The sequence below is a fragment of the Ictalurus punctatus genome, chromosome 16 (assembly GCF_001660625.3).
Source record: "Ictalurus punctatus breed USDA103 chromosome 16, Coco_2.0, whole genome shotgun sequence".
Taxonomy (NCBI): Eukaryota; Metazoa; Chordata; class Actinopteri; order Siluriformes; family Ictaluridae; genus Ictalurus; species Ictalurus punctatus.
This window is the reverse complement of record NC_030431.2, coordinates 11170239-11182133: the sequence shown is the minus strand read 5'-3', so window position 1 is coordinate 11182133 and position 11895 is coordinate 11170239.

Below are 11895 nucleotides of genomic sequence, written 5' to 3'. Positions count from 1 at the left end.
GACCTTCCCGATCGGTATGATGGCTTCTTTGGTTATCCGGACTATTTTATGATAGACTGCCAGAGTTACTTCTCAAGCCTGTTTGAACCGAAGCCAAGGGAGAGACAATGGATTAAGTTCATGATGTCCCAATTTTTTTGGGCCAGCTTGCAAGTGGGCACAGTGAGTAGCAGCCATGAGACCCCGGGTACTGGAGGACAGTAGGCAGTTTTCGGACCTGTTTCTGAGGTAGTTTGGAGAACCAGGGCAGAGCTACAACTTGGATGAGCTGTTGAAGGGAGTTAATGTGGCAAACAGTGCTGATCTTCCATTCCACATGCATAATGAGTGGATGAGCCACCAAGTTGATGTTAACACGGACAACCAAGTCCCTGAGGTCCAAGTCAAGTCTCAAGTCCCTAAGGTCCAAGTCAAGTCTCAAGTCCCTGAGGTCCAAGTCAAGTCTCAAGTCCCTGAAGTCCAAGTCAAATCTCAAGTCCCTGAGGTCCAAGTCAAGTCTCAAGTCTCTGAAATCCATGTCAAGTCTCAAGTTCCTGATGTCACACCCTAGTCTACTGATACAGCCAACCAAGTTCTGCTCACGCCCAAGTCTAACGACACGGCCGACCACATTCTGCTCAAGCCCGAGTCTATCGACCCGGTCGCCCAGGTTCAGCCCACGCCCGAGTCTGCCGACACGGCCGCCCAAGTTCTGCTCACGCCCGAGTCTGCCGACACGGCCGCCCAAGTTCTGCTCACGCCCGAGTCTGCCGACACGGCCGCCCAAGTTCTGCTCACGCCCGAGTCTGCCGACACGGCCGCCCAAGCTCCGGCCATGCCCAAGGTTCACCTGGTGACCCCAGAGCCTCAGCCTCCCTGTTCAGCTGAGGTCGTCGCTCAGCCTTCCTGCTCCATGGCGAACATCGTTCACCTCTCCCTGGCCGCACGGAGACCCACGCTCCGCCTGCCTGCTCCGCCGAGGACGTCGCTCCGCCTGCCTGCTCCGCCGAGGACGTCGCTCCGCCTGCCTGCCCGGCTGTGGTCGTCTCTCTGCCTCCATGCTCCACCGAGGACGTCGCTCAGCCTGCCTGCCCGGCTGTGGTTGTCTCTCTGCCTTCATGCTCCGCTGAGGACGTCGCTCCGCTTTCATGCTCCGCCGAGGACGTAACTCGGCCTGTCTGCCCGGCTGTGGTCATCGCTCTGCCTACCTGTTTAGCTGAGGATGTCGCTCTGTGTCCCTGCTCTGCCGTGTATGTCGCTCTGCTTTTTTGTTTCACCAAGAATGCCGTGCGGTCTCCAGGCTCTGCTTGGGACATTCTGCCCAGGGGGCCGGGGCCGCCAATGGAGATGGATGTTTCATGGCACTCCGTGAGGAGTGCCCTTGGGGGGGTTCTGTCATGAGTTTCCCTTTAAGCAGCGCGCTGTGGAGCATGTGAGCACGCGTGCACGAGCAGGTGCGCGAGCACCTGCTTTTCCCTGGTGGACAATCGTGATATTTGTTAATATTTGTTTTGTGCATTTGTTTATGTTTCTGTCATGTCTCCTCTCCGTTCTGTCATTGGTTGTAGTTTCACGTGTGTCTGAATTGCTCTCAGCCATCAGCTATTACAATGCTGATTATCTCTGCATATATACCGCGCTCCTCCCAGCACTCAACGCAGAATATTGAATGAGTTATAGTAGATTAGTTTAGAGTCCTTACGATAGATAACCACAGTCAGTCCATAGTTTCATGTTTCATGTTTAGATTCATAGTCATAGTTCATGTCATGTTTCATGTTTAGGTTCGTTTGTTAAGTTCACGCTGGTTTCTCCGCTACCAGTCCCTCGCTGTAGTTTATGTTTCATGTTTGGTATATACGACCCTGTATCCCGTTACCATGACTTTGATTCCTGCTTTGCCTTGTTTATGCCTGTTTGCCGATCGTCTGAATTTGCATGTTACTGGATTACGTTTTTGGATCACGTTCTGGATTTACCTGCCTGTGTGTGTCTCTCAATAAAACTGTTCACACTGCGCTTGCATCCTACCTTTATCTCCGTTATGTCACGATACGTGACAGTATGAAGCTATCTATTCACAAGAACAGAGCAGGGAACCGAGAGAGGAGACAGATGTTCCTTGTCCAGTGACTCCTGGAGAGCAGGTGTATCTAGGGGTGTTCGAGCCCAGATGGGAAAGGCCATACAAGGTTAATAAATGGTAAACGGTCTGCACTTATATAGCGGTTTTTTAACCTTAGTGGTTCCACTGGTTCTCATTCACACACACACACTCACCAATGGTAGCAGAGCTGCCATGCAAGGCGCTAGCTTACCATCGGAGAAACTTGGGGTTCAGTGTCTTGCCCAAGGACACTTTGGCATGTGGAATCATGTGGACCGGGAATTGAACCACCAACCATACGATTAGTGGACAACCCGCTCTACCACCTGAGCCACAGCCGCCCAGGTTGACCCCCTGGGCCAGATTATATCACAGAACATCTGCAGCAGGATGAAAAAGATTCCAGTTCCTCAAGTGAGGACAAAGAAGAAATTTGATGAGCCATGCCCTGGGTGTAATTGTTAACCTAACCTCTCCCCAAGGGTGACCCCCTGCCATAAGCAAAGTATCTGGGTTGAAGATAAACATTGCTCGGACATCCACTTAGAAAGGAAGTGATGAACTTTTTATTTTTTCTATTTTCCCATTTTTCTATTAAAATGTAATCAAGTGTGTGATTACAGACAGGGTGATCACTGTCTGACCAATCATTGTAATCAAACTGAGGAAGTTATTTTGTATTCATGTTTATCAATTTATACTTGTATCAGTTATATGGGCTTAATCAACGGTATACTCTACATAACCACGGGAAAGTGCTGAACCTAATGCATGCTCACACTTACAAACACTGTCTTGATTTTTGTGGTTAGGGAAAGGAAGACAGAATCTTTTACTCCTTTCTAGCCAATGGGGAAGGAGAGGTTTGTTTGTGTACTCCATGAGAGAGTGTTTTCAGGATTTGGTCATTGACAGATGGCTGACGTGATCATACATTGATCACGAGTTAGTGTAAATGAAGGGACTGGACTGTGAGATTACTCTCTCAAGCCAGGCAGGACTCCAGAGGGGGACAATATATAGATAATATTGATGAAGTGTTATCAGTATGTGTAATTAACATTTGTATATGTTAATAAAGTACAATCAATATTTATAACCAGCATTTAGAATTATTACTTAAGCATAATCTAATAATCAATATTAGTTAACAAGTATAATCTATATGTATAATCAATATTTAGAAGTATAATCTAAATCCATAGAACACTTTTATTAAGTTATATTCTAAGTGTGTACTAAGTTAGATGAACTCATTGTCTTACTGTACAATAATTTAGGGCTGAACAATTAATCGAATATCGATCGTGATTACAATTTTGACTGCCCACAATTAAATGAACATTATCGACTGCGATACTAAACGTTTAAAGTTCATCCTCTGCTAATAGTAAACTCCACTGCAGATCAAATCAAGCGCTTCCTACTCTTACAGCCAATCACCACAGAGCAGCGCAGGGATGACATCATTTTGTAGTGTCAAAACCCCGAAATGGAGTTAGCATTTTAGCCCTTGAGCTGCCAGCTTCGCTTCGAGCTCCAGCACTTTGCGCGAGGAGAAACCATGACATTAACATGATGCTAAATGGCACTACAGAGGTTGTCGGGGACAGTAAACGTCATCACGCCGAATGGGAAAAAACTTTGCAGATAAACTCAGGGCTCTACAGTGCGACTATTTCACTCGCATTTGTGAGTGAAAAGTATTTTGTGCGACTGTGAATAAATATTTTCTCACATACTCACGGTGTGAGTGACCTGTTCAGAGTTGTATAATACAATCAGGATAAAAACTACAGGAAGTCCAAAATGCATCTACAATGCACAACAGTTACTTTCACACTGCTTTTCATCTCCTCAGTCAACCGAACAAGTGTGTAAATACTGCAGAGAAGCCATTATGATGACAAGTAACTCTGTACATCATCTGCTTCAACTTCACAATCTCACAAACCATCCATCCATCCATCCATCCATCCATCTTCAACAGCTTACTCCTTTTCAGGGTCCCATCCCAGAGCACTGGAGCTGGAGCCCATCCCAGTTTCCATGTTTTGATTTAATCCCCCCAAAACACAATATTATCAGCAGACATGGACACTGTACTGGGGGAACCAATCTAAAATTGATAAACAAACAAAACTAAAACTACTAACATGTAAAGACAGAAAATGTGCTTAGTTATAAATAAATCATTTAATATAAAAAAATAGATATTATAATAACTTCATTAAATATAAATAAAATGAGAAATGAAATAATGTTTAATTACTTTGGGTTGCATTTAATATTAATTTGACATTAAGTTTAGTAAGCTATTTCCTTAGAAAGCCATTAGCCTTTTTCCTAATATGGATCATTTTTATGTTAGTCTACTTTTAATCAGGACTCTCTATTGATTTTAATATATTTAAAAATAAATATTTTATGCTTGTTTATTTATCAATTAACCAACAGTATCTCATTGCTATTATTTTAACTCAATTAACAGTGACCATGAGCAGAGAGCTTACATTTAACTGTTTATGACAGACTTCCTGATTAAAGCTTAAACAAAAAAAGATTGGTATCTGGATCGGTATCAGCTTTAAAAATCCTGATTGGAGCATCAGTAATAAACACCATTAAACTAAAGCGCTTTACATCTGATGGGTAAATGAACTCACTCAATCACATCCTATATGAGATTATTCAGATATCTACACAATATACACAGAGCGGTTCGAGAACTGACTCCAGCCCAGAACCATGACAGTGGAAAATGTGTAATAGTGTAGCTTTAAATATATTTAAGAGGAACAGACTTCAAAGACTGAACATTGATGTTTATTGTATTTGTTTACAAGGTGGAACAGGTTAACGATTGTATTTTGCATACAGTCTGTAAAATTAACTGAAAATATTAAATTTAGTTTATCAGAAGGTAAATTAATTTGTCATGGCTCACACTATTTTCCTAAATTCTGTCATAATTGACTAGCTCAAGTTTTCTCATGACTACTTGTGTGTTCTATTGTGGCATGAGAAAATTTAATAAATGTCAAAGTGCAATAAAAATATGTTGTCACTAAAATCAATTAATAATCGTGATAAATAATCGAGATCTCAATATTGATCAAAATAACCGGAATTATCATTTTGGCCTTAATTGTGCAGCCCTACAGTAATTGTTTTTCGGTATCAGCCTGCACCTTTCTGCACAGCAATAAATTGGCATTAGACATTCGCTGAAAACTGCTTTTGCACATAAACAACTTTGAGGCTGGATACCAATTAACGAGTTCGTATAGGGCCTTAGGAAGGGAGGTAGATATCAGCTAGGAGGGCAGAAAGAAACAGTCAGAAGCTCACTGAGACATAAGAAGGGAGTGTTGCTCAGAGAGAAACAAAAAAAACAAAGACTTTGTATGTGTGAAACCTTTTTTAAAAAAAAGAAACTCATCAAGGTTATAAACGTGAATGAAAAAACGAAAACTAGGTGTGAAAAACATCGTTGTTAACTGGAATCGAAATAAAAATGAGGCATTACAAAAAAAAAACAATAACTAACTAAAACTTTAATCTCTGTTTGCAAAAATAACTAAAATACAATACAATTATAGAGTAAATGTCCTTAGTTTTCGTCTTTGTTAATATCTTTCAGAGTTGACATTTCCGACTGGGAACCCGGAAATTACGACAATGTCAAATTGAACACAGCATAGTCCATGCTCCTCGCCTGGCATCATGGCGGTACCTAAAGTCGGAAGAAAGCAGCAGAGTCCTATTTGGGATTACTTTGAATAGTACTGTGTGTCAGATAAAAGCAAGTGCCTTGCAGTGGAAGGTGGTGAAATATGTGGACAATTAAAGGAAAAAAAAAATCCCACGAATTTGAAAGTACATTTGAGAAGTGCGCACAAGGAGGCTAACCTAGCTTACCTTAATAAGGTAAAGGAGAACGGCATGACGGAGACAACCGCAGGACAATTGGAGCACTCACACACAGGGGAGTCCATTGCTCACTGCACTGATCAGACATTAGATGCATGGGGTATAGGAGAAGACAAGGTGCTGCTCATTGTGACAGATAACGGCTCCAATATGTATTACATATTTGTGCCCATATGTACATTTTATGTACTGGTGTTATTGTTGAATACATATTGCTAAACTTGTATGATGTTTTTATTACACAATACTTTTTCTTGCCTTGACAAATAACCCATATTACAAAAGACTAAAACTAAACTAAAACTAAGCATTCTCAAAAAATAGAAACTAAACTAAACTAGCAAACCCGCTTTAAAAACTAATTAAAACTAAACTGAATTTGAAAACATAAAGTCAAAACAAAATAAAAACTAATGAAAAATGCAAAACTATAATAACCTTGGTCCTCATAAAACCTTTTCAAGAAAAACAACTAACTGCGCATGCTCCACAAATTTAAGATAACATATAGACATGAATAATTAATTGTGTTGAAGAAGACTGTCACGAATCGTGACGGATGCAAGTGCCGGACGAACAGTTGTTTATTAGAAAGTGAGACAGGCAGACAAATCCAAAACGTGATCCAAAACGTAATCCACAAACATGCAAGAGGTCAGGCGATTGGCAAACAGGCATACACAGGGCAAGGCAGGAATCTAGGTCGATAAACAAAACAAGAAACGAACTATGACGAGGGACTGGAAGCAGATAATCCAGCGCAAACTAACTCTAAACATGGACCGTGACTATGACTATGATCCAAACTAAACTAACGCTAAACATGGACCATGACTATGAATACGCTACGACCTAAACTAACTCTAAAGTATTAATCTTCCGCGTTGTGTGCTGGGAGGCGCGCGGTATATATGCGGACATGATCAGCGTCTAAACCGCTGGCAGCTGAGAGCAATTCAGACCCACGTGAAATCCCAGCCAATGACAGAACAGGGAGGAGACATGACAGAAACATAAAAACACACGTGTCCAGATGTCATTACAGTCAACAACGGAAAAGCAGGTGCTCGTGCATTCGCGCTTAGAGCACGCTGCTTCAAGGGGGAATCGTGACAGAACCCACCCCCCAAAGGCACTCCTCCCGGAGTGCCATGAATCATCCCACTTCATTGGCGGCCCCAGCCCCCTGGGCTGAATGTCCCAAGCAGAGCCAGGAAACTGCACGGTGTTCTTGGCGGCGTAGGGAAGAGGAGCGACGACCCTGGCTGAACAGGGAGGCTGAGCGATGTCCTTGGCTGGACAGGGAGGCTGAGCGACATCCTCGGCTGGACAGGGAAGCTGAGCGACGACCTCGGCGGAGCATGAGGGCAGAGCGACGTCCTCGACGGAGCATGAAAGCGGGGCAACGTCCTCGTCGGAGCATGACAGCGGGGCAACGTCCTCGGCGGAGCAGGGAAACGGAGCACTGTACTCAGCAGAGCAGGGAAGCAGGGCGACGTCCTCGTCAGACCATGAAGGCAGAGCGACGTCCTCGGCGGAGCAGGCAAACGGAGCACTGTACTCAGCAGAGCAGGGAAGCAGGGAGACGTCCTCGTCGGAGCATGAAGGCAGAGCGACGTCCTCGGCGGAGCATGAAGGCAGAGCGACGTCCTCGGCGGAGCAGGGAAACAGAGCACTGTACTCGGCAGAGCAGGGAAGCAGGGCGACGTCCTTGTCAGAGCATGAAAGCGGAGCGACGTCCCCAGCTGAACTGGAAGGCAGAGCGAAGTCCCCTGTAAGGCCAGGGAGAGGAGCGTGGGTCTCCGTGCGGCCAGGGAGAGGAGCATGGGTCTCCTCGAAGCAGAAGGGGGGAACGATATTTGCCATGGAGCAGGAAGGCTGAGCGACGACCTCAGCTAAACAGGGAGGCTGAGCGACGACCTCAGCTGAACAGGGAGGCTGAGCGACGACCTCAGCTGAACAGGGAGGATGAGCGACGACCTCAGCTGAACAGGGAGGATGAGCGACGACCTCAGCTGAACAGGGAGGCTGAGCGACGACCTCAGCTGAACAGGGAGGCTGAGCGACGACCTCAGCTGAACAGGGAGGCTGAGCGACGACCTCAGCTGAACAGGGAGGATGAGCGACGACCTCAGCTGAACAGGGAGGATGAGCGACGACCTCAGCTGAACAGGGAGGCTGAGCGACGACCTCAGCTGAACAGGGAGGCTGAGCGACGACCTCAGCTGAACAGGGAGGCTGAGCGACGACCTCAGCTGAACAGGGAGGCTGAGGCTCTGAGGTCACCAGGTGAACCTTGGGCATGGGCGGAGCTTGGGTGGCCGTGTCAGTAGACTCGGGCGTGAGCAGAGCTTGGCTGGGCCTGTCAGCAGACTGTGGCGTGAGCAGAGCTTGGCGGGGCGTGTCAGCAGACTGGGGCGTGAGCAGAGCTTGGCGGGGCGTGTCAGCAGACTGGGGCATGAGCAGAGCTTGGCGGGGCGTGTCAGCAGACTGGGGCGTGAGCAGAGCTTGGCGGAGCGTGTCAGCAGACTGGGGCGTGTGCAGAGCTTGGCGGTGCGTGTCAGCAGACTGGGGCATGAGCAGAGCTTGGCGGTGCGTGTCAGCAGACTGGGGCGTGAGCAGAGCTTGGCTGGGCGTGTCAGCAGAATGGGGCGTGAGCAGAGCTTGGTCATTAGGCTTAGATATTAGCAGAGCTTGGTCAACTGGATCAGCAGGCTTGAACGTGAGCTCAGAGACATGAGACTTGACTTGGACCTCAGAGCCTGGAAGCTTGACCTGGACCTCAGAGCCTGGAGGCTTGACCTGGATCTCAGGGACTGGAGGCTTGACCTGGATCTCAGGGACTGGAGGTTTGACCTGGATCTCAGGGACTGGAGGCTTGACCTGGATCTCAGGGACTGGAGGCTTGACCTGGATCTCAGGGACTGGAGGCTTGACCTGGATCTCAGGGACTGGAGGCTTGACCTGGATCTCAGGGACTGGAGGCTTGGCCTGGATCTCAGTGACTGGAGGCTTGACCTGGATCTCAGGGACTAGAGGCTTGACTTGGATCTCAGGGACTGGAGGCTTGACCTGGATCTCAGGGACTTGAGACTTGACTTGGATCTCAGGGACTTGAGACTTGACTTGGATTTCACAGTTGAGCTCTGCATGAAGTTGCCTGTAGTAGTAGGTAAACAGCAGGGCAGGTTCGCCTGCCAGACTTACCCCCCTGAGAAGTTGTTCTAGCTCGTCCTTCGCCTCCGGACTCCCGAATCGCACCATGAATTCCCCCACAAACTGTTCTACACCGTCCAGGTTCCTACAGTGCTTATCCAGTTTGAGCTGCACCCATTGACGGGCCGGTCCAAAGAACCGGGACCACATGAATCGGAGCCATTGCTTCTCCTCTGGCTTAGGGTCTAACAGGCTGGTGAAATAGTATTGACAGTCTACCAGAAAATATTCAGGGGAAAAATCCATCAAATGGATCAGGAAGCTCCATAAATGTCCATTGTGGGAAGTGGACGGAGTCCATAGCGGGGATGGTTGGCGTCGACTTCCGGGTTCTGCGTCTCCTCCGTTCTCCTGCTGCATCCATGTTTTGGCGGAAGATTCTGTCACGAATCGTGACGGAGCAGAGATAGGACAGATGCAAGTGCCGGATGAACAGTTGTTTATTAGAAAGAGAGACAGGCAGACAAATCCAAAACGTGATCCAAAACATGATCCAAAACGTAATCCACAAACATGCAAGAGGTCAGGCGATTGGCAAACAGGCATACACGGGGCAAGGCAGGAATCTAGGTCGATAAACAAAACAAGAAACGAACTATGACGAGGGACTGGAAGCGGATAATCCAGCGCGAACTAACTCTAAACATGGACCTGGACCATGACTATGACTATGACTATGACTATGACCCAAACTAAACTAACGCTAAACATGGACCATGACTATGAATACGCTACGACCTAAACTAACTCTAAAGTATTAATCTTCCGCGTTGTGTGCTGGGAGGCGCGCGGTATATATGCGGACATGATCAGCGTCTAAACCGCTAGCAGCTGAGAGCAATTCAGACCCACGTGAAATCCCAGCCAATGACAGAACAGGGAGGAGACATGACAGAAACATAAACAAAACACGTGTCCAGATGTCATTACAGTCAGCAACGGAAAAGCAGGTGCTCGCGCATTCGCGCTTAGAGCACGCTGCTTCAAGGGGGAATCATGACAAAGACTGGTCTGTTTTTAATGAGAAAAGGCAAAACCCTGCCTAAGATGAGTATGCTGTGGGGAAAGGTATGAAAAGGGCTGTGTGCATAATTTAGACTTTCTGCAGACTGTCTCACTGTATTGTTTCAATAAAGTTCAATTACGTTTTGACATCTACAAACCCTCTGTCTCTGTCAATCTGGAACGATTGTTTGCCACGACACTATAATCAGAGGAATAATAAATAAATTAAATGTACTACTACTGCTATTACTACTAATAATAAGAAGAAGTAGAAGTGCACAGTGGCTTAGTGGTTAGCAAGTTTGCATCACACTTCCAGCGTCAGGGGTTCAATTCCCCTGTGTGTGCGTTTGCATGTTTTCCAAAGTGTCCATAGTGTATGAATGGGTGTGTGAGTGTGTCCTGCGATGGATTGGCACCCTGTCCAGGGTGTACCCTGCCGGTATAGAAGATGGATGAATAAGAAGAAGAAGAAGAAGAATACCCAGATAGCAAGCACATTTAGGCCGATTCCGGTAGAAATGTGCCAGTGTCTGTAAAAAGGTAATTGCCCAGAGCCCACTTCTGGCTGACAGATTGGTTTTGCTATGTGGGCCAATCTGGGCTGAAAGCAGGTGTAGTTGCGGCAGGTCCATACTCAGTGTAGCTGTGTGTATCTACTTTCGGCTTAGAGTTCGTTAAGTCACAGTCAGGCCACAGCTAGAATTAAGGAGCTCAGCCGCCTAGAAAAAAAAGAGTTTTGACAGTTAAATCAGTTAGGATCCTCGAGGCTGCAGTCATTCTTTGTTTTCAAGAGGAATCATTTCAGCTGAAAAAGGTAAGTAATTTAATTGAGTAATTTCAGTCTACAGTATTGTCTGATATTTAAAATGTCAGGAAGAATTATATCTTTATAATGGTATGTGTAATGGTGACAAGAACATAACATCAGATGGTGTACTAGCAGCTAGCTAGCTGGCTCTTATAAAGAGTCAGGAGGACGTGACAAAGTGCCCAAATTGCATATTCATTCATGCAGAAGATTCTTTTTTTTTTTTTTTTTTTAATCTTATGTTTTTATTCATTTGAATTAATAGCTCAGAATTTTTCCTCACTTCCCTTAACACAGTGTTCTCTTGTAGCGCTGCCAGGCTGTCAGACTTTATGAGGGGGCCCCCCAGCAATCATCAGAACCAGGTAGGGCTAACGGTGATTTCCACTCATCCATCTTACTGAAATTTATGTAGGTTAGGAATAAGACTAAGGATGGAGTTGTATAGTTTTGTAGTGTGTATCATTTTTAAATATTGTTAAGTTCTTTATCATAGCCATGCTGAGGGAGGTGCTGACATAATTAGAGATGGTGCTGGATCAACAAACTCAAGATGGTAACACATTAATACATTAAGAGCCAGCGGGGTGTAAACTTTTGAACAGGATGATCTGTGTAAATTGTTATTAATTTGTTTAAAGTTTTTTTTTTCCATTTAGTATTGTCCTTCAGAAGGTAAATAAGATACTTATATGTCTCCCAGAAGACAAAATAAAAATTTACACCTGTATATTTCATCCTGTTCAAAAGTTTACACCCCCTGGCTCTTAATGTATTGTGTTGCCTTCTTGAGCTTCAGTGAATGTTTGCCCCTTAAGTTATAGTTGTGTATGAGTCCCTCAGT